This window comes from Monodon monoceros, unplaced genomic scaffold, assembly GCF_005190385.1.
Source record: "Monodon monoceros isolate NGI ecotype Baffin Bay Population unplaced genomic scaffold, NGI_Narwhal_1 Contig8101_ctg1, whole genome shotgun sequence".
Classification (NCBI taxonomy): Eukaryota; Metazoa; Chordata; class Mammalia; order Artiodactyla; family Monodontidae; genus Monodon; species Monodon monoceros.
Window position 1 is genome coordinate 1 of NW_021703551.1, and position 22,632 is coordinate 22,632.

The window sequence follows — 22,632 nt, forward strand, 5'->3', positions numbered from 1 at the left end:
GTCTAGAAATCCGGGCCAGGAGGAGGAGGGAGGGGGATTGGCTGTGCCCGCCAGTGGCCTGGGAGCCCTGCCCGCCTGCAGAGACCTGGCCCGGGGCCCGCGGGGAGGGCGTGGCCCTCGGTCCCCAGCGCCTTCCGTCTCTGGCTTCCAGGAGAACTGCCTGATCCTCAGGGCGCTGGTGAGGCTGCAGGCCCTGAAGTCCCGCCTGCTGGGGTTCCGCACCATGCCGACTCTGTGCTGGAGATGAACACGGACAAGACCAGCCAGGTGGTGGCCACTGTCCTAGGTAACACCGCCTCCCCCTGAGTCCCAGTGGGGACGGGGTCAGGCGGACCTTGACCGGACGTGGTGCTGCCTGAGACCCCACTGTGTCAGCCCTTGGGGGTCACCTTCCCAGACCCTTCATTCTGCCTCGAGGGGCACAGGGTCGGGGGTGGCTGGGGGGCCGCCCCAGGGACGTAGCCGAGCCTCTCCCCTCCGCCCGCAGGTGAGCTGGCCCAGAAGCTGAAGCCCCTCGGGGAGCAGGAGCGGCCGTGATCCTGGAGCTAAAGAAGGCCGAGTGCCAGAGGCGGGGCCTGCACTTTGACGGCCCCATCAACGCCTGGGACCTGCGCTACTACGTGAACCAGGGGGAGGAGACGCGCTACCACGTGGGCCAGTACCTGCTCAATGAGTCTTTCCCCATGCAGGCGGTCACACGCGGGCTGCTGGGCATCTCCCAGGAGCTGCTGGGGCTGACCTTCGACCTGGAGGAGGGCACCAGCATGGGTCACGAAGACGTGAGGCTCTAAACGGTCTGGGACGCGGCCTCGGGCAAGGTCATCCATCGGCAAGTTCTACCTGACCTCTATCCTCGGTGCGTGCGTGGGGGAACCTGTCGGCCGTGGGCCGGGGCTCCTCTGTGGAAGCGGGGCCCCATCCACGTCCCTCCGCAGGGTGGGGAAGTCCGGGCACGCGGCCTGCTTCGGCCTGCCTACAGCACGATGGGAGCTGCCAGATCGCCATCGCGGCCATGGTGGCCAACTTCACCAAGCCTACGCCCAACCTGCCCTCCCTGCTGCGGCACGATGAGCGGGAGACCAACTTCCACGACGTCGGGCATGCGATGCACCAGCTCCGCTCCCAGGCGCAGGGCTGCAGGCAGGGGGCGGGGAGGGCCCGGGCATGCGTGGTCCTCAGGCAGGCCCTCGCCGCGGGATTCTTTCACTGACATCACCCCACACGTGGTGACGCCCTCGGTGTCAGCTTCCATCATCAAACCCCAGGCACTGGGCGCGTAAATAACGGAAATGGATGTCCTCGAGGCTCTAGAGGCTGGAAGACCCAGATCAAGGAGTCAGGGCTGGTTCCCTGCATGTTAAATACATGTACTCAAGAGTTGCCTTTAAAAAAGACAAAAGAAAAGAAAGGAACGTTGCCTGCAAGTCTGCTGACAGCCGGTGATGAGAACCAGAGGGAAGGCTCTGGGGCCGGGGGCGCAGTGCCCTGTGAGCTCGGGGGCTGCTGCCAGTCTCCGTGGAGGCTCAGCAAGTCCCAGTGACTTCCCCACGTGGGGGGCGCCAGCTGAGGGTCTGGGCCCAGGACCCACTGCTCGTTCGGTCTTCCTGTGGTCAGCCCTTCATCCTGAGAGCGACGCTCTCACAGGCTGCACCGGGGCGTGTGGGGACAGTTTACTGAGCCGTACAGACGTCACTACTGCTTTGGACCATTTCCATCATCCCGAAAATGTCCCTCACGCCCTTAGCTATCACTCCGTCCCCTCGCCAGCCCCTGACAACCAGGAACCCACTCGCTGACTCTGTGGATCTACCTGCTCTGGATGTTTCTCCTCAGTGGGGTCACGCCCTGTGTGTCCTTCTGTGTATGACTTCTCTCGCTGAGCATCGTGTTCTCGGGGTGTACCGACGTGGCAGCGAGCGTCAGGGCTTCACCGCATTGCGTGGCTGAGGGACGTAAAGAAGACAAGAGAAAAGAAAAGCACGTTGCATGCAAGTCTGGTGACAGCCGGTGATGAGAACCAGACGGAAGGCTCTGGGGCCGGGGGCGCCGTGCCCTGTGAGGCCCTTGGCGCTGCTGCCAGTCTTGGTGGGGCACGGGCAGCACCGTCCCTCAGGAGCTGCTGGACAAGCTCATCAAGTCCCGGGAGGCCAACCCAGACGCGGCCGGACCGAGGGAAGGGAAGGGGGCTTCCGGTCTGCCCGGCTGGCAAGCGCGGCCTGGACACGGTGCCAGCCCCCCGTCTCCTTCCTCCCACGCCCCAGGCCTCTTCGACCTGTGCCAGATCGTCCTGGCCAAGGTGGTTCAGGCCCTGCACACGCAGACGCCCGCGGACCCGGCCCAGGAGAATGCCCGCCTCTGCCAGGAGATCCTGGGGTTCCCAGCCATGCCAGGTAGCCAAGCGCGCGCCGGGCTCACCTTAGCGGTCGGTTGGCGGCTACTGCCCAGGTCAAGAGGATCGTCTGGTGGTGTGTGAATGGGGACCGACTGACGGGCTCCGGCCGAGGCCCACTGCCCTCTGGCCTCCTCCTGCCACGGCTCCTTGGCTGGTCCCTCCAGCTGTGGCCCACGGAGTCCGAGGGTGGAGTGGGAGGCTCTGCACATGCTTTCTAGAGAGCCTGGAAGAGGCAGGAGAGGGCTTCGTACCCCGGACAGAAGGCATCGACGAGGTCTGCCCACGCGTGTCGGTGCGGACACGCGGTTCACTCCCTCGTGAGCGCTTTAACCAGCGATCTCCCCGTGGTGGAGGGAGAGCCCTGACTCATCTCTCGCAGCCTCGGCAGCTGGCCTTGTAAGAGGCTTAGGAGTGAACCCTCGTGAGCTTCAGCAGAAAGTCGGCAAGATTTATTGGTGTCCCTCCACTGAACTGCCAGCAAGGTCCCCGTTTTCTACAAGTGTTGGGCCAATACTCTCTCTAGTGGCAGGGGACTCAGACAAGGCTGCTTTGAGGCCCCCACCCCCGCTCTGGGGCAGGGGCACTGAGCGGCCAGGGGGCCGGGCAGGAGCCCCTCCGCGTGTGTCCCAGTGACCCACCTGCCTGCGACCTTCGGCCGCCTGGCAGGAAGCTACGACGCCCAGTCCTATGGCCAGTCATTCCTGCAAGAAACACTGGAACCAGTTTCTGCCAACCCACCAAAAAAAACGACTTCAAAGGCAACGTGGTGTCACAGGAAGGGCTTGTTTCTGTGTTGGTTTGTTTTTAGTTCATTAGGCCTCACTTAAAATTCGGATTCCACAATGCACTTGCTTTGGGATCTTGAACAACACTCATAACCTCTGCAAGTTTCAGTATAGTAAGTTTATGTGATTACCTTCATCTGTAATATCCCTGTGTTGCAATCTTAATTAATTCAGATTAATTCATCTTAATCTTAATCTCAAGTTCAGATCAATGACTAGTTCCGCTGTGACTTCTCCTCTGAACTGATTCAAAAGCCGCCTCTCCCGTCCTCATTTGGCTTCTCTTCTCTTCTGGAATCTCATAAGAACTTCTATGACCTCTTTGGTTTTTTGTTGTTGCTGTTGTCTGTTTGTTTGTTTTTTAATTGAAATATAGTTGATTTACAATGTCGTGTCCGTTTCAGGTGTACGGCGCAGTGATTCCCGTTTTCAGATTCTTTTCCCTTATAAGTTATTACAAAATATTGAGTACAGTTCCCTGTGCCATAGGGGAGATCCTTGTTGTATCAATTCTATGCCTTCTTTGAATGACCGTAGCACTTGTTGTCTGTATCATTTTTATGTCTGTTGTGGCTTTGTGACTGAAAATGAAAATTTTCTATTTGTTCATGCCCTGGCCCTTCCTTAAAAATGTGTTCATTTACCTATTTCATATTTACTGACTACATCTTAGACACCGTGTTAGCTGCTTGTTCTAGATGTTAGTAAAACATAGACCTTCCTGCTCAAAGGGTCACAGTATTTGTGGGAAAACAAAAAAATGAACAACTTACGTCTCAAATAGCTTTGTACTTCCCAAAGAGAGCACACCTCGTAGGTACAATAAATATATGTATCATACATAAATGTATAAAGAGTTAATGGCATTAAAAACGTGAGATAACTGCTTTTCTATTCTGAGGAAATGAGGATTACATTTCACCAGGAGCTCAATACCACTCTGAGAATGAGGGCTTAACCCCCGACCTGGCTCACTGCATCGCTTTCTTATATGAAAATAGACAAGTCTGTACACGCTCTCTACAAAAAGGCTTATCTGGCATGAATTTCAGATAGCAAGAAGAAAAATTCAAGAGGTTCAGAGAAGCATCCAGAAGCTCACATGATTGTCTGGCACTGATACAACTTGCTTGACAGGAAAATAGAGCTGTAAATCTCACAAAATTCGATGATCTTCTAAGAATTTCAAAACCGCCTGCTATTAATTAGAAATCCTAGAAGAACCGCTTCTTTTAAAGCACACTGATAATATGCTTTACAGCTTAATATTCAGAAGCCTATGTTTCGGCTAAGTGAGCTTCAGGAATGAAGGAAACTTGTGGTTCAGTTCCATCTACTCTGGAACCTCTGGTCAAAACACCTACTTCTGTGCTCAGCCATCTTATCATCTGAAAAATGGAGGCAACTCTAAGAAAACATCGTTACAGAGATGTTGCACAGTTTCCTGTGTCACTGTCTTCATTTGTTTCAGAAAACCAATAACGTCTAAGCTGCTACTGCAAAGAGCGCAGTGTTACTTGGGGTCATCTAGTGCAGCTCTGTCAAAGTAAAGAAAAGGAAAGGGGCCTAGAACAACTATAATTTTCCCAAGAGGACACTATTATTTTATGGTAAATCTGAGTCAAGAACCCGGATCTCTTTGATGCCATTCCATTGTTCTTTCGTTGGGTTCTCAACAACCCAGAGAAAGAAAGAGAAATAAAACTCCTATGTGCTGTGTCACTGGTACAGGACGTGGCAAGATTGGAATCGGAGAACTACATATTAACAGGTATTTGGGAAATTCTTCAAACTGGTTAAGATCTACACCAGGTACATAAAACACAGTATGTTTTCCCAAGATGATTCTGTGGAATGAACAGAACTGGTAACTGAAGGTGCCTGTGTGCTGCAGTTCCAAACAGGATGGGTGAATGCTTGTTTTCTGGCACCTTTAAGACTCCACCCCAATATACACATTAAAATAAAATTAACATTTCAACTGGGTCATATTTAATTCTGCATGCTCTTCTAAGTCAGCAAAATATTCCATATATCATTTAAGTTGTCACTCACTCTCTTTTCTTTTCTTTCTTTTTTTTTTTTTTTTTCTGCGGTACACGGGCCTCTCACTGCTGTGGCCTCTCCCGTTGCGGAGCGCGGGCTCAGCGGCCATGGCTCACGGGCCTAGCCGCTCCGCGGCATGTGGGATCTTCCCGGACCGGAGCACGAACCCGTGTCCCCTGCATCGGCAGGCGGACTCTCAACCACTGAGCCACCAGGGAAGCCCGTCACTCACTTTTTAACTTGAGTTTTAATTTCTAAAAGTCTTTCCAAACACAAAACAGAGGTGGGAAAATGGTATATGGGAAGCTGCAGAGATGAAATAAGCTTACTTCATTCGGCATAAAGATGAATACCCAAACAACTTCTGCATAGCTGCAAGTGTCCAAATCTACTATCCTCGTTTCGTAGTCAAGGCTTCCGGAAAAATATGCTAACGGATTCCTAATTACCCAAATGCCCCATATCCGTTTCAGTAAGTATCGTTATATATTACGGAAATTTTTCTCAGTGACACAGAAAGACATCCTGGCCGAGCATCCCCCTTCCCATGACACAGAGATGATGGGTCTCAAGCTACCTTGAAGGCGTTGGAGCCCACTTTATCCATTACTAATATTAATGGAGGACAAACCTTCATATTCTGTTTGTTTGCTCTGTGTTTGTTAAATCACTTCTTCCCTTCATTAAAATGGATGACACATAATTGAGTCTGTAGTGTGTGTATCACTGGAACCTGAACACATTTTTGTTGGTTTTATTAACGTCATAGGTTTCTAGGGAGGGTCTACTAAATAACTAAGTCTAGTTTCACAGTTACAAATAAATTAGGATGTAATTTTGAATAAATTAAGCTCATCATAAAGGAAGGATACTGATAGTTGCTACTACCCCTTCCTTGAGGGGCTCTTGTAAAGCACTAAATAAAGTAACAGAGCTTTATATGCATGCACGTATTTTCAATGATGTTTGAACACACTCGAAAAGAACTCTACAGAATGCATTATAAAACCTCGATGCTGTGTGTCCCTAGTTCCCAGCTCTCTCGTTAAAACTATTTAAATGAACAAAATGTTATCTATTAGGATAGCTATCAGAGTACTCCAAATACTACTTCTTGCAGTACCCTGTTCCAACCATTTGCCTTCCTCTTCCCATTAGTCCTTAATTCAGAAACCCCAGAGATTTGTTCATTAATTTATGAACACATTTCTTCATTCAGCCAAGAAAATTGATGGCTCCCTTACCAAATTTCAGGCACCCTTCTTCAGTATGTTTTCTAGGCATGTTCAGGAAACACAGCAGTGATTAACACAGATGAATATAGCCTCTCTCGAGCTGAGGGGAGAGACAAAAGTAAAGAAGCAAATATAAAATCGTTAAGTGTAAATACGTAAATAAAAATTGAATAAATGGGTAGAATAACTAGTATATCAGGTAAGTGCTGGAGAAAAACAGCAAGCAGGGAAGGGGGATGGAGACTGTTAGCTGGTAGGAGGAGGCTGCGATCTGAAACTAAGTGATCACTGAGGGCTTTCTGGGGAAGATAAAATTTAAGAGGGAACCTAAGGTTGTGAGAGGGAGCAAGGTGCATATCTGGGAAGTGAATAGTACAAGCAGAGGGAACAGTCAGATGGAAAGGCAATGAGGCAAGAGTGGGCTTGGAGTATCCAAGGAGCAGAAAGGATGTCAGTGTGTGGAAAACAGAGGGAGCAAAGTGGAGAGGAGAAGGAAACAGTCAGAGAGGAAACAGAGGCCCAGGTTTCTAGGGCTGTGGAGGCACTTTGAGGACTTTGCTTTTCCTGTGAAGAAGCCATTGAAGAGCCTGGAGTGACATGATCTGACTTACGTTTTAACAGGATCTCTCCGGATGCCATGTTGATTAGAGACTGCAGGAGAATAAGGACAAGCCCCAGAAGACCAATAGTTGATTCAAATGTCAAGAAACATTTATGCCTTCACACTTCAACTTCACAAATGATGCCATTTCCATTGAGCTACTGAAAAATATAATCTGGCTTTCAAAACAATAAACCAGAAGGCATTTTCTCACATAAGCAAGGTCACAAACAACTGTCAGCTAAAGTTGAAATAGCAACAAATCAAATAATAACAAAAAACATTTTTTATAGATTTTAAAACCTTACAAAGCATTTTCTTGTCCATTATCTAAGTTAATCCTCAAATCAACGCCATGAGATAGTTACTATTTTCCCATTAGAAGTGACCGCATATTAAATCCTTAGTGATTGCTCAAGAAAAGCTGAAATCTTGAGTGTGCATCTATTAATGCCAAGGTTGGGTTTTTTACCCATGGGAACATTGGATGCTAAAATCCACAGGGATTTTCAGCTCAAGATGGCAGACTAGGAAATATATTTACTTTCTGGTCCTCCTGAAACCATGTTTAAATAAAACTGTAGAAATACCAAAATTAATCAACCAATAAGAGCCAAGACATTGTGGAAGTCATCAACCACAGAAAGATTTCAACACATTTCGAGAAGGCAAACAATGAAATGGAGGGGCCACGAATAAAATAATGAAGAAAAGACTACCCTAAGTAGGGTCTGCACAAAGCCAGTCAGCTTTTGCTGAGCCCTGGTTATAGTAAAGGACAGAGGAAAGAAGAGGGGCTGAAAACAAGGAGACAAAAGTCATTTCAGGAAAACACGTTCATTTAATGAGCTCCAGGGAACACTCAGCCTGCTGCCATACTCACTCACGTATTACAGTGGATTGTTGGTACGCAAGACAAGAAAACAGGGAACCAACGAACAAAACTCAAGACACTGTTTCTTACTGAACTCTTCTCAAACGAGATCAAGAAATTATGGTTCAATGCCATAGCTGTAAATCATTTCTGCTCCTGGAGAGGTTAGAAAGGGCTTATAATAGTTACCCTTTTTTTTCAGACAGAATTTAGGTCTGAGCAAAAGCTTTTGTGTCCTCCAACCTCAAAGTTTATTGCGGATGGAAGTCCAAATTTGCTTCGACATACCATAAAAAGAATCTCATGAGCAGAGGGTCAAACTACTTTTGGAATATATGAATTATGCCCAGTGTGATTTTAAATAGATTTTAAACAAAAATATATAGATTTTTACTGATCTATATGATTCTGGGTTCTGAAACTTCTACATGTCACATGCCTGATACAGAACACACAATGTCAGTCCCAGGAGAGAGAAAACACTCCAATGAAGCAAGCCAAAGAAACAAGATTCGAACAAGGTAAAGTGATGTGTAGACCAAGAACAGGATTTTTCAATTCTTTCCTGTCATGCTGTAGCTTCCAGCTCATGAATAACAACATGTTTCCCTTGTCCTAGACACACAAGAGTATGTCTCCTCTCTGGGGCATAAGAAGCTCTAGAGTTACATATGTGTAGTAAAAAGTGGACCCAGCTGGCATACTCACAATGACCAAATTGTGTTGATTGTACTTTATTTTAAACCAATACATCGCTCCATGCTGAAGTTGCAATAAATGATATATTTGCTTTCTAGACATGAATGAGATGCCTTACTGGATATACTCCAGGAAGGCCAGAGAAACTGGCTTCTAATCCATACAGAATAATTCATTGATGAATTCCTTTCAGGATAGCCCATGATTTATCTAGAATATAAGCTTTACATACCTGGATCCTTCAAACTAGACCAAAGGGAAAAATCTAGGCTGCAAGCCTCAATTAGAAATGTGGGATGGTGCTATGCTGACAACTGGTGGTCCCTGACCTATCTTCTGAGATTAGAACCCAGTGTGGTGGATGACCAATTCACACGTTGAACAAAAGAACACCTCCTGCAGGGAAGTGTATGTGTTCATTACAGGTATGGCACATAGGGATAAGTATCATAAGGACTTCAAGAAAAAAAGAAAAAGTAACACACGAAGCATATATGATAAGGAGGCACCAGAGTCCAGAGCACGAGCTCTGGAATCACACAGGCTTGCTTCAAATCCTGGCTAAGCCACTACCATCTATATACCCTGAAGAACAGTCGAAGGTTTAAATGTTGTTTTAACAAATTTCAAAAAACGAGTGAAGAAAGAACCTATCTGCCAGGAAGGGACATCGTGGGGTGCAGCATCCAGTCGGGTCAGGGCTCTGCATCCCCTGCTCAGAAACCTTCACCGCCTGGCTCATTGTGATGCTGGCAGCTCAGCAGTCATGGAGAAGGTGCTCCTGTCTCCAGGGCTCGCACACAAGCTGGGGAGGTCCACGGAGGAGGCGGGCCACAGCCTGGAAAGCTCTGGGTGCATCCTGCACTCACCTCTGAGTAGGCTCTGGTCTCTGGGCCCTGTTGTGGGGAAGGGCTGGCCGATACATACCCAGGGCTGAGAGCCCTGCAGAGCCGGTGCCCAGGCAGGGTGAGTTCTGGAGGAGAAGGCTTCCACAGTCCCCAACAGTCTCCACATGGTGTCCCATACGGTGCCAAACCCCTGCCACCCACAGCGAGAAGTCCCAGCCGCTAGAAAGTCCAGAAGGGCTCGGGCTCTTTGCCCTTGGGCCGGATTCCTCCAGGGGCTGGGATTGTGTGGGGCCCCCAGCCCACCCCCTGACCCGCCAGCCCTTGCTCTGTGACACGTACAATGGAATGTCAAGACCTAGGCTGAGCTGTCCAGTGTCCAGTGCGTGCTAGACCTCGAGAACAGTTAGAAGCTAGGGAGAAGTTCTCCCGCTTTCACTCTCTTTTCTCAGATCAGGCAGGCAGCACATCTCACACTGAAGCTATGGACACCACACCTCCTTCCGAGGCTACCTTTTTCCATTCTGCCCCTCTTTTCCCTTTCCATTCTGCCCCTCTTTTCCCCAGCCCCCCTTTTACGGCTTATGCCGGTATCGGTGTTTCTGCAGGCAGCAGCTCTGACACCAAAGATATGGACACCACAACTCCTTCCCAGGCTGTCATTTTCCAGTCTGCCCCATCTCCAAGTAGAACCACTACCTATTTCACACGGCTGTTCCTAGTTCTGGGAACACACAACTCACTTGTAGCAATGCCTCAGCCCATGCCTCGACTCATTTACCTGCAATGCTGGCCAACAGATAGACCAACACTTCAAAGTTATGACAGAAAGTTGAGTAAGTTATACGCTTGGAATTGCATTTATTATTATTAACAAGCACAATTGTAGTGCTTAGACTATAACAAGTAATATTCTAAGTGCTTAGCAAACATTAACTCACTTAATCCTCATAATGTCAACCTTATAGGTAGGTAATATTCATAATATTCACCTTTTTGGGGGGAAACTGAGAGCCAGAGGGGTTGAATAGCTCGCCTAATGCCACACAGTAAGTAGGGCGCAGAAACCCAGCATGAAAACCAGACCGTCTAGACGTTCATCACTTTGCTGTGTCACCTTATTAGATGTTGTGGTTAGGGAAGGGACTAAACTGACAAGACTCTGAACTAGAGAGGGGAGAAATGAGAAAATGACTGATCCTAGAAACTAGAGAGGATTTCAGCTCAGAAATTTCTGGTGATGAGACCCGGAAGAACAAGAACTTGGTTGGAATATTAACTTGGGGTAGTATCTGAATCCATTGAGAAATGGTTTTGTTTTTTTTTTTAATTTAGAAAGGCCAGTTGGATGAAGATTAATGAAAAAAAAAGGAGAAAGGAAAAGAGGAAGGTGCCTTAAGTGAGACATAACCACTTCCCTCTAAGTACTAGGGGTAGGGTCTGTGGGAAAGGATGGAGCTCTCTCTACAGGTTTGTCACCAGGATGAACAAGGAGAAACATGGCAACCATTGTACTGGTTTTGATGATCTCTCAAAATCAAGACTTCAGTTTCCAAGAACTACCTACGGTAGCATACCTACCATGTGCCAGACATGCCACCAAGTGTGTTTCCAGTCACACATTTTAATTGGAGAAATAGTTCCTATGAGGTACGCATTAGTTCCCTATGGCTGCTGTAAAAAATTACTACAAAAATGCTTGCTTCAAACAACACACACTCGTTCTTTTATGGTTCTGGAAGACAGACTTCCAAAACCAGTTTCCCTGGGCTGGAATCATGAGTTGACAAGGCCATCCATCCTCCTTCTAGAGGCTCTAAGGGAGAATCTGTTTCCTTGCCAGCATTCCTTGACTTCTGGCCACATCAATCCAACCCCAACTTCATCATCACATTCTCTTTGGAGTAAACACTCCCTCTGCCTCTCTCTTACGAGAACACCAGTGGTTACATCTGGGTCCATCCAGGTAGTCCAGAAGAATCTCCCCATCTCAAAACCCTTACTTTCATCCCATTGGCAAAGTCCCTTCTGCCATTTAAGGTGACATTCATAGGTTCTGGGGATTAGAAGGTGGACATTTGGGGGCAATGGTACTATTCAGTCTACTACAAGGTAGATACTATTATCTTTCTCAGATGTAGGAAATGAAGTTTAGGGAAGTAATTTGTCTCAGGTCTACAATTTCCAGAGTAGAGATTTAAATTCTGCCAGGGAGACTTTAGGACACACTCTAAACAACTTTAACCTGTGTCCTTAATTACTGCATAATCCTTGGTTAAGAGTCACACTTAGGTATCAAGACCCAACTGAATATAACACAAGTACTGTCTCCTCTTTCACTATGTTTGCCTGGTGTATTCATGAATCTTGCCCAGAGCAGAAGAGTTCAGAAAATCGTTATACACGTTTACTAGGAGAAAGCATTTACCGTTTCATGTGCACGGAGTAATGGAAGGCTATTTAAAATAAAATAAAGTAAAATATGCCACCAAATCGTCAAGTGTCACAACAGAGGTAACCCCGTGGGAGTCTTGAGGAGACTAAAATTATCTCCAATTGTGCAGGTGAGAAAAGTGTCACTAAAGGCAGTTGTAGTTCAGCCAAGCCCTACGGCACAGAAGTAGGAATCTGGATATGTACGAATGGGAAAAAAGACATTTTAGGCATGGGAAACAGTTTAATGCTGAATGGATGAGAAATATGCATTAGACCTTTCTAAATCAACTGGCTTATTAACTCAGTAAATCAGATTTGGTCAGTCAAACTAGCTTTAGCTGATTACTTATCCAGGGCATAGCTGTTGAGAGTCATTTTTGTCATAGAACAGTAAATAAAATTGTTGAACTATAGCTTTAGGCTTGCTAAGTGATAATAGATTGCTCTAGCTGATGTTCAAGTGACTTACTTGGTACTATTCACGAAATTGGGGGTTAACAACTGCTTAAGACAACATAGAGGATTGATCTTAAATAGTACTTGAAGTAGTTACTGTGTAAAGTATCTGTTCAGTAGCTCATGGTAAATGGATGTTTATAATCCCCACTGGACAACCAACTGCTTTTTTGCAAATGGTAATGTGAATTGCTGTTGCATAAACTATAGTAATGACCACCTATCTAATTTGTTGTCCAAACCAGAAATCTTCTAACAATACTGGTCTCCTAATAAAAAGTAAGCATGAAGCTAACACACACTGGGTGTCTCCCGTGTGCCTGTGCATGCATCTATAGCTCACTGAACCCCCATAACAGCCCCCAAGAGAGGGACTCTGAGTGTCCCCATGCTGCTGGTGGAGAAACAGGCACAGGAAGGTTCAGTAGTCTATCTACCTAAGATAACACAGAGGGCGGGAGAGCCTGTTTTTAAACCATCTGCCTCCAATTCCAGGTGCCAGGAGCCAGATTCAGCCTACAGGCCTCTTCTGCTCATCTGGAGGTGAAACCATGTGTAAGGATTAGTCAAATCCTGTCTTCACTCCTCAAGGTAGCTTGAACACTTGCACGTCCTCCAAATAGCACGTAGCATAAGCAATAAGATGTTTGCCCCGGGTATTGTCCAGGAACTTGGAATCAGCTGTGTCTAGTTAGGCTGAGCTGGTTAAGACTGGAGAGGACCACCGATCTTCCACCTGGCCCAGTGCCTTTTGACCTCCTGCCATCAGAGGGCCGAAAACTACAGCCTGAGAATGTGCTGAGCCCCGTAGCCTAGTTACGCCAGCTCAGAACAATGATGGGCACACCTTTTCCCAATCACCTTTCCTCATGCTCCCCGTGCCTCATACTGCCCTGCTTCTTTTTTCTTTATCCCATAGATACCCCAAGCCCCTTGCCTTTGGGGAGGCGGATTTGAGAGCTATTGTCACGTCACTTCCTCGCTTGGCTGCCTTGTGAATAAACCTCCTCTTTGCTGCAAACCTCAGCATGTCAGTGTTTTGGCTTGCTGCGCCTCAGACAAAATGGTAGGGAGCAGTGGTAAAGGTCCCTTGCCTGTGAGGGAAGCTGGCTACTAGTAGTCACGTTGCAGATGTTTTCTCCTCCCGGGGGGGCAGACGTCCTGCTCTTCCAGAAAGAAGGGAGAAAGGCAGGAGCTGGACCCTTGCTCTCAGGGTCACCGTCACCTAGGAGCTCGTTAGAAGCACAGAATCCAGGCCCCACCCAGAACTACTGAATTACAGCCTGCATTTAACAAGATCCACAAGAGAGGCATACCCATATTAAAGTTGGAGAGGCACCAAGCTGGAGTCCACGTAGCAGAGAAGCAGACAGGATTCTAGACCACGCAGAGTGTTAAAGGCCAACAGTTTGTTTTCTATTCTCAAAACAATGTTTTTGAGCCATGTTTATGAGCAATGTCCCAACTTGCTTCTAAGGTTTCTTGTGTGAAGAATGGATTGGAAGGAAACAAGATATATGGACACTAGTTAGGACCTCATTGCAACAGACAGGCAAGTTCAGTATTAGGATGTTGAGGAAGAGTTGACAGATTCAGAAGAAATTCAGGAGATAAACTGAAGCGGGCTTAATGGGGTATGAGACGGAGGAAAGGAAGGTCTTAGGGAATTTAAGGGTTTACTACACGTATGAGCAAAGCCTCAAAATTCATCATTTGAACGTACAGAGGTAGAGTTCTCAAAGGACACTGGTTAGGAAGCAACAGTACGCCCTTTATAATTCCAAGAGACAACACAGATCAACTGTCTCGATGGAAAACTCGGCGGTACCGGTGCGTTTTTTCACTCAAACTTAGTTCCGGTGCCTATTACTCACATTTTCTGTGCCTAAACAACACAGCTTGAGGAACTGAAGGGGATCCCATCCTGGTAATTAAGGAGGGTCCCCAACACTGACAGTCCCATCTTAAAAAGCAGTCCCGCTGCATTTTACCCAAGGAGCAATGGCCAGAGCCTCCCTTTTAAAACGATGGGGAGAAATCAGAACATCACACACTGTCCCTTTCAGCTACTATGAACTGAGCCGCGAGACGACCAGCACCCCCTAGCACAGCGCGGACGGGCCAGCGCACGGGGGCCACTGTGACAGGCGACAGCACAAGAGACGGAAGCCCAGGCCCAGGGGCTCCGAGCTCCACCGGCAACGCCCAGGGGCCAAGGCGTATTACCTTTCCGGGATGTGCTTTCCGCCCTTCCTCGTGGCCGACGAACTGGCTCATGTCACCCCCGCCAGGAGTGCCAAAGTCGCCAACCCGGCATCCCCGGTGCCAGCACAAGGCCACGAACCACAGGCGCCTAGGCACAAGCCCACGCAGCTCGCGGACCTCCTTCTACCGCGCATGCGCCACCGCGTGGCGTGTCGAGATGACTGTCATCACGCAGGCGGATTAACGCGCTTGATCGGTAAAGAGGATTCTGATGCCTGCAATTTCCCTCCTTAGCCAGAGGCTGGTAGCACACGTCCGTTAGTTCGTGTGTGTACCCTTCAGCATTCCAATCATACGGGACATGGAAAGTTGTCCGACTCTCCCAGTTTCTTGTGTGGTTCTTTCAGATATTTCCCAAGCGCTTACATTCACACTCGTATCTTGTATGTAAGTATTTGTACGTAACAGGTATCCTGTAGTTTATAGAAGAGCAGCACACTATACACGTACTACATACATAGTCTACAATGTGTCTTGGATAGTGACGCTGTTATCTTTCTAAAATATAAACTTGGCTGGATTGCTCTGTCGCTTGAACATCTTCACTTAGCACAGAATACAGCCCAGGTTGTTAGCACAGCATTGAGAACTCTTTATAAACAAATATCAGTCTGTCTCTCCAACTGAATTATAAGTTCAAACTATGACTTACAAGGACCTACATCATCCACCTCCCTCCTTTGCCCTGCCAGCCTCCCCTGATCTCATTCTCTACTGCCCTGCCCTCACTCACTTTCCCCTGTCCAGCCACACTGGCTTCCTTACTATTCCTCAAACATGCCAAGCACAGGCGTGCCTCAGGGACTTTGCACCTACTATTCCTTCTGCTTCAGAACACACCCTCCCACCCCATCTCCACTCTCCCAGAACACACCCTCCCACCCCATCTCCACTCTCCCAGATATCCAATGGCTTGTTTCTCACCGCAAGGCTCTGCTCAATCGACATCTTAATAGAGGGGACTTCCCTGATCACCTACCACATTCCCTCACCTCTTCATCTTCTTTTGTTATTCTCCAAAGCATTTACCACCGCTTGACACTCCACATATTGACTTATTTATTCATCTCTCTCCCCCACTAGAATGGAAAGTACGTAAGGGCAAGAACTTTGTTCTCTTCCTACTTCCTAGAACAGTGCCTTCAACTTAGAAGGTGTTATACAAATATTTGCTGAAAATGAATGTATGACTTCTTTGCCCTTTCACACTACCCTCTAGTCACACCAGAGGCTGCCCCTCCAGAGCACAAGTTCAAGCCCTGGGCCTTTTGTACCTGTCCCCAATACCTGGGCTGTCCTTTCCTCATTCCGGCAAAATCCTCTTCCCCCAAGCCCAGCTCAAACGCTGTCTCCTCGGTCAGGCCTTCCTCAATTTCTCCTCTATATTCCTGCTGCACTTGATTCTTTTATCATAATTAACCCACTTATACTCACTACATGTTTCTCTTCCTAGACAACTGTAAGTTGCTACTGAACAAAGACTTCTACTCACCTCCGTATCCCCGTGCCCTAACAACAAACCTATAAGGCTCTCGGTGTTTACTGAAACAATTCATTTTCTGAGTCTCTACCAATTCTAGGGAGTGCGTAGTATAGTCTCCTCCTCATTATCAGTGAGCCTGGCATCTGTGGGAGGGCCTTACAGCAGAGGAAGTCACCAATGGACCATAACTAAGGTCCTGAGACTGCAATGGCAGACAGCATGGTGAAGTTAGCCCACTGCATGCAGAAGACCCACAGAGGAGTCAGCATATGCAATGGACTACACTTGGTATAACATGTGAACAATCAAGGTTTACAAACGTGTTCTCATGCACTTGTAAGGATCTTCTAGCCCACGCGGAACAGACAGAACACACACAAAGGAGCCTGGAGGAAGTGAGTAGGCCGGCAGCTGCGCCCTAACGTCTTAAGAGGTAACATTTCTGTGACTACAGTTTAAACACATCAGATAATTTGCCTCCTTTCTAGACACCCTGGTTATCACAGGACAGGCCAAGCCTCTCAAGTTTTAAAGCTAAAGTACACGGAAGATCTGTGAATAGGGCTGAAGATATTTAAGAGCTAGTACCTGCATTAAGCAACCAGGTTATAGAATGAAAATTTATCTTGAAATTCCAGTCTCTCCCTCTCTCTCTCGCCTCCTATCCCCTATCTTCCCACCTCCATCTCTATTCCCTCTCCCCTACTCCCTGTTTTATGTATATACGTGCATCATTTTATATATACACGGAATATTTACTGTCTGTTAATAAAGTGCACACTCCTCAGGCTAAATTTAGAAAGAGGACAAAATGAACACTTTCACATGGGCGTCAGTGGTGTTCCAAAGACAAAAGATTCCTCAGTCTTAAAACATGGCAAACACCATGTTCCTTCTGATAGTTAGATGCTAGAAAAAGGCAAGTGGATCCTTAAAATTCACACGCTATTAAGACCTACTATCAACAGAGTAGATCTTAAAGCGGAAACAAGAAAACACCAGCCTTTTAAGTTCTTCCTGTCTGAAGATAAGAGTAAGAGGTGGTAGTGTTCTTCCTCACTTGCACCCGAAGGGTAAAAGCAGCAAAAATATCTTAAACACATATATGATGAGGAAGCCACTCTACCTGGTCCACTCCGCTTTGTTTTGCTTCTAGGGATCTGTCTCACTCTGAACCTTTGCTTTTTGTTTTCTCTTTTGTGTACGCTAAGAACCTGAGAGTCTAAACCTTTTCTTCCACCTCTCAACCAATAAACAGGACAAAAGAACATTTTTATGTTTTCATGTATTTTCCATTCAAATTTTTAAAAAAGAGATAAGTAAGCTAGCTCAGTTCATATTTCTCACAAAGATCACTTTCCAAACTAAACTAAATTGTTTGTGACCATAAACAGGAAAAACACCGTACTCTATTAGCACCGTCTGACATTTCCACCTTAATGTTACCAAACACAACTTGACACTAATGTCAGAACTATTAAAAATGTTAAAAATCCCCAACCCCACTCAAAATGCATACCAAAGTTCAGGTAAAGGAAAAACAAAAACAAACACAAAAGCAACTCACCGTTATCTTTATGTTCTTTCAGAAACCCATTAACAGCACACTGGAATTTAAAACTAGTGTCGTCATCTGACACCTGATGCCCAATTGTACACATTTTTAAATAAGGAAGAGTTTCTGGTAAGTCCTACAAGGCAAAACCATGAAAATATGTATTATTTCCTTTGTAGGGAAAGAATAAAAAATTAATTAGAGAAGGCAGAATATAAACCAGGAGAGTACATTAAACTTTGTATGTCAGTCATTCTGATGAGAGCCATTTTTTCCAAAGCTGCTTTAACCAGTAATTATCACTTGATTTTCATTAAAACTGCAGAACGGACAGTTACCAGGCATGCAAAAGGAAAAGCAAATCTATGTGAATGAATGCACATGTAACTCAAAATGATATAAACAGTTCTACCTACATTTATGTTCTATCTTACATTTCAAGGGCCATAAAGCGGCTGTGATTTAAGGAGAGTAGTAGAATAGAGTCAGAAGAACTTGGATTCGAATTAGGAAACAGAGGCAATTTCAGGCATTGTTGAGAACTGGTATTCTTGAGGTGGGAGAAAGTAGACTATCAATAGAAGACAGAAAAGGATAAGTGAAAATTCTCTAGTTCTGAATTTAAATGGAAAGTAGCAGGAGGAACCTATGACATATTTTAAAAATATTAAAAACAAACGTACATATTTCCTAGCTCTGACCACTGAAAAAGTCTAGAAACAACTGATGTCATGTCAAAAGGACTCAGGAGTCACCGAGAAGCTCCAACTGGCCAAAGATAGGGCCTCAGTTAGAATAATAACTGTAACGGAGTCCACGGTGATAGGAATAAATAAAATTTTACAAAACTGGTCAACACTGGAGGATATTTGTGAATCAACTCATTATTTTGAAAACTGTTAAATAAAAGAAGAGAATCATGCCTCTACAACTGAGCAACCAAACAGCTGATGAGGGGAATCTTCTCCTCGTACAAATATACCCAGCTAATAAGTGAAAAAAGGAACAACAGAATTCACCATTCTTTGAAGCCTCAACTGAATTAATGGATGTAGGCATGAATCATCAGTGACTGCTAATACCACAGAAAGACACAACTATATACGTCTCCATGGAAGAACACATCATCACCCGTGAAACTGTCTTGCCAAAACAAAACATGCAAGCTTCATTCAGATCAACTACCGATTTACAGGAAATAAAAGGACTGAAGAATATGTTACCAACACATGGAATGTAATCATCGGCATCTAGATGGGACAAATTACCTGGTTTCTTTAAAAACAAAATTCAAGGAGGAAAAAAAAAGTGAGAGAGACATGGAGGGAGAACCTATAGATTAAACAAGACTTCAGAGACCTAACAATCCACGGCAAAGTGTGGACCTTATTTGGATCTAATTCAAAATTCTTATAGACAATTTTTTATGACGTTTAGGAGACAACTGCAAATTTGAGCACTCCCTGGGTATTTAATATTAAAAAATGATATTAAGGAATAAAAGTCCTATATTTTAAATGCACGTACCAAAAACGTACAGGTGTAATTTACATGCTGTCTCGGAGCTGCTTCAAGATAATACGGAATGGGGTGAAACAGGTGGGGGTATAGATAAAACATGACAGCCATCAGTTGGTAAATAAGAAAGCTGGATGAGTTCATGGGTATACAAGGAACACTCACAGTAGTTTTATACTTTTGTATATGCTTAAAATTTGTGATAATTGTTTAAAAACAAGACGACACTGTAGAAAACAGTTTGGCACTTTCTCACAGGTTAAGCGTAGAGCTTAGTATTTGGCAGTAGGCTATGATCCAACAACTCTGCTACTACCTACGCTGCACATCTAACAGAACTGAAAGCAGGGATTTGAACAAATATCTGTACACCAATGATCATAGCAGCATGATTCACAATACCTACAAGGTGGAAAACAACCAAGTGTCAATCAACCGTTGAATAACAAACTATGGTCTATATACACACAATGGGATTTTCTAAGCCAAAAAAGAAATGGCATTTCGTTACGTGCTATAACATGGATGAACCTTGAAAACACGATGTTTAGTGCAATAAGCCAGACACAGAAGGACAAATACTGCAGATTCCACTTACACGAGGTACCTAGAATAGGCCAATTCACAGAGACAGAAAATAGAATAGAGGTTACCAAGGGTTGGTGGGAGGGAAAATGGGGTTGTTACTGTTTGATGGTTACAGAGTTTTTGTTGAGGACGATGAAAAAGTTTTGGTTCTAGACAGCGGTGATGGTTACACAACACTGTGACTGTACTTAATGCCACTGAACTGCATATTTATAAACGGTTAAAAGAAATATGATTTCTCTATATTTTACCACAATAAAAAAAAAAGCAATAACAGAGCTGAAATTTCAATTCTTCCTTTTCCGAGAGTCAGTTTCATCGTCTGGAAAATTAGTAATTGTAGTTGTCTATCCTCTGAGCTTAGTGCAGGGTAAGCACTCAGTAGGAGATATCAGTACTACTTCCACTTCAAGAGCAAAGGATTGCTGTGAAGATTAACTAAGTCAATGGATATGAAAGAACTTTCTAAATGGCAAACTGCTCTACAAATATTAAAAGACATTAGGTGTTACTGTCTCCCAAGGCCATGGAACAGGTCAGAAGGAGGATAATTCTTTTGCACTGGAATGTCCTACATGGGCCAAGAGAATAGATGGGTTTCTGTACTATATCAGAAGGCATCAGGAAAAGGAAGCATAAAACTTAGAGAACAATTGTCTTTTACACTGATGCTTAAACATGCTCAGGCAACTGCTTAACATAAGTGCTAAAGACATAATGGACATACCTTTCTTTCTTTTTAGGATACTACTGTAACTGCTAAAAGTTTACTTCATTTTCAAAATGTAGAACATGGAAGCTTATAGAACTTCTTAAGCATATCTAGAGCCTACTGCCAAATACTATAGTTCAATTCATATCTTTCATCTCATTTTGAAACAGCAATTACAAATGTGTATTTAAGGAAACCACTAGCTTCCCTTTTTGAACCCATGAGAGAAGGCCAGGACTCACCTTAGCATAAGATGATAACTACTGAACTACTATGAATTATTACAGTATCAGAAAGAAGGTCATTTTCAATTACGCCTTCCATTTACCTCTGGCTTGTAAGAGCGGCGAGTATTTGCTAAGTCAATAATCAGCCCAAGTTCTTCATTCTGTCCTTGGATTTTGTTAAGAGATCCAAGGGGGAGAAACGTTCTTCTGGAGCAAGATTCTTTTCAAAACTCTGTCAGAAAGAATAAAATAAGGAAGAACATATGTTTAAAATCCTTTACTATATTATCCATTTATTCAAACCCTGGGATGCTAACATATGAGATTCAAAGTAAAGTTTCCTCCTCTGTAGCTTACAAGCGATATTACAATCCTTTCTTCCAGAGAGATTAGACGGAAGAAAATAAGCTCACTTCTATATAGTTATTTCTATGTTTGTTTATTTCATGTTGGTCTCCTAACCTGACTCGAAACTCCCAGAAGGCAGGGACCACATCAATTTTGCCTACCACTGTATTGCCAGCTCCAAGCGGAGTGCCTGAAAATAGACACAGAAATAAATACTTCTTGAATATCTACATATAGGAAGGATGGCTTTCACTGCTAAATATTCTTTCATGTATTTGGCTTATACATGTACCCTGTTCCACTGATCTCTTTGGTTATTCAAGTGTCAGCAACACACACTTTTTTTCTTAATTAGTAGACTAGTTTTAGAGCAGTTTGAGATTCACAGCAAAACTGAGCAAAATGTACACAGTTCCCACTTATACCCTCTCTCCTTCATCCCACACAGCCTTCCCCATTACCAACATGCCATACCAGTGTGCTTCATTTGTTAGAATTCATGAACCAACACTGACACATCGTTATCAATCAAAGTCCACAGTTTATTGCATTCATGGTACAAGTAACCGACTATTTCTTTATTTCTAGTATAGTCATCCCCAAACATTTACATACTGAGATACATATTACTTTCTTATAAATTACTTTATTCTTTATTTATAGTTAGGGCATTGCATTGTTTTTTTTTTGTTTTTTAATTAAGTACAAAAGTTGGTTGTATTTGTCTATGAATCCCATTTCTGGATAGTAAAAGAGGTATTAAAAAGTATTTGCTATAAAACGGGAAAATGGAGTACGACGGGGTTGAGAGCCAGGGCTCTATATGGTGAATTCAGATTTCTGGAAGAATATGGTATTAACTTTTGCTCACCTTTTTTAAAGGAACTTTGAAAGCAATGAAACGAGTCCCAGGCATCCGCTGTTCAACTGGGAGATAGTCTTTCCACCTGTTAATATATTTTTTGTTAGGCAAATTTTATGTTAGGCTGTCTCCCTGCACAGGATGAATGCGCCTTGAAAATGGAAATCATATCCCTCTACATCGGCTCCCAGGTGGTCCCAGCGTCCCGACCCCGACCCCGGCCGCGCGCGACACACTTTCCACAAACTGACACACACGGAGCCCGCGCGACGGCCGGGTCGCGCGGGCTTCCCCGCCGGGTCGCCTGGAGGCCGGTCCCCCGCAAGCCGAGCGCACGAAAGGGCGCCCCAAAGGCGCCGGCCCAAGGCGCCCGCTGCGCTTTCCCTTTGGAAGGTGGGCTGCGGGGCCCAAGCGTAAACCCTGAGACAAGGAACACGCGCACCACGCCGCCACGGGGGACGACAGGCCGGGCGCCCACCTAGCCGGACACCCTGCATTTCTGGAATCACCGGACGCCTGTGTAAATTTCCGTCTGGCCTGTCATTTTCCAAAGGCCACTCAAGATCAGGGGACAGAACGCCTCCTCTCCAAGTGTCCTGCCAGCCCACCCACTCAAGATCAGAGGGACAAAATGCCTGACTAAAACAAAACAAAACAGAAACACAAAAAAACTGGAGAGAGGGAGGAAAGGGTGCCCTGAAAAAT

At 45.4% G+C, this 22,632-nt stretch overlaps 1 long non-coding RNA gene across 4 annotated transcripts; it reads right to left on the reverse strand.

The window, feature by feature from the left end:
- Positions 1 to 61: 61 nt before the first annotated feature.
- Positions 62 to 22,626, reverse strand: LOC114891636. Of its 4 annotated transcripts, none has more exons than XR_003792563.1 (9): positions 21,937 to 22,626; positions 20,819 to 20,949; positions 17,685 to 17,808; positions 7,070 to 7,220; positions 6,468 to 6,558; positions 2,416 to 2,615; positions 1,811 to 1,943; positions 663 to 1,350; positions 62 to 237 (listed from the first exon to the last, which is right to left on the reverse strand). It is a non-coding gene; the product is annotated as an uncharacterized LOC114891636 (long non-coding RNA). The 4 variants fall into 4 exon arrangements; XR_003792562.1 differs by having other exon boundaries at positions 663 to 1,382; XR_003792554.1 differs by having other exon boundaries at positions 63 to 237; positions 663 to 1,314; positions 7,070 to 7,217.
- Positions 22,627 to 22,632: the final 6 nt, after the last annotated feature.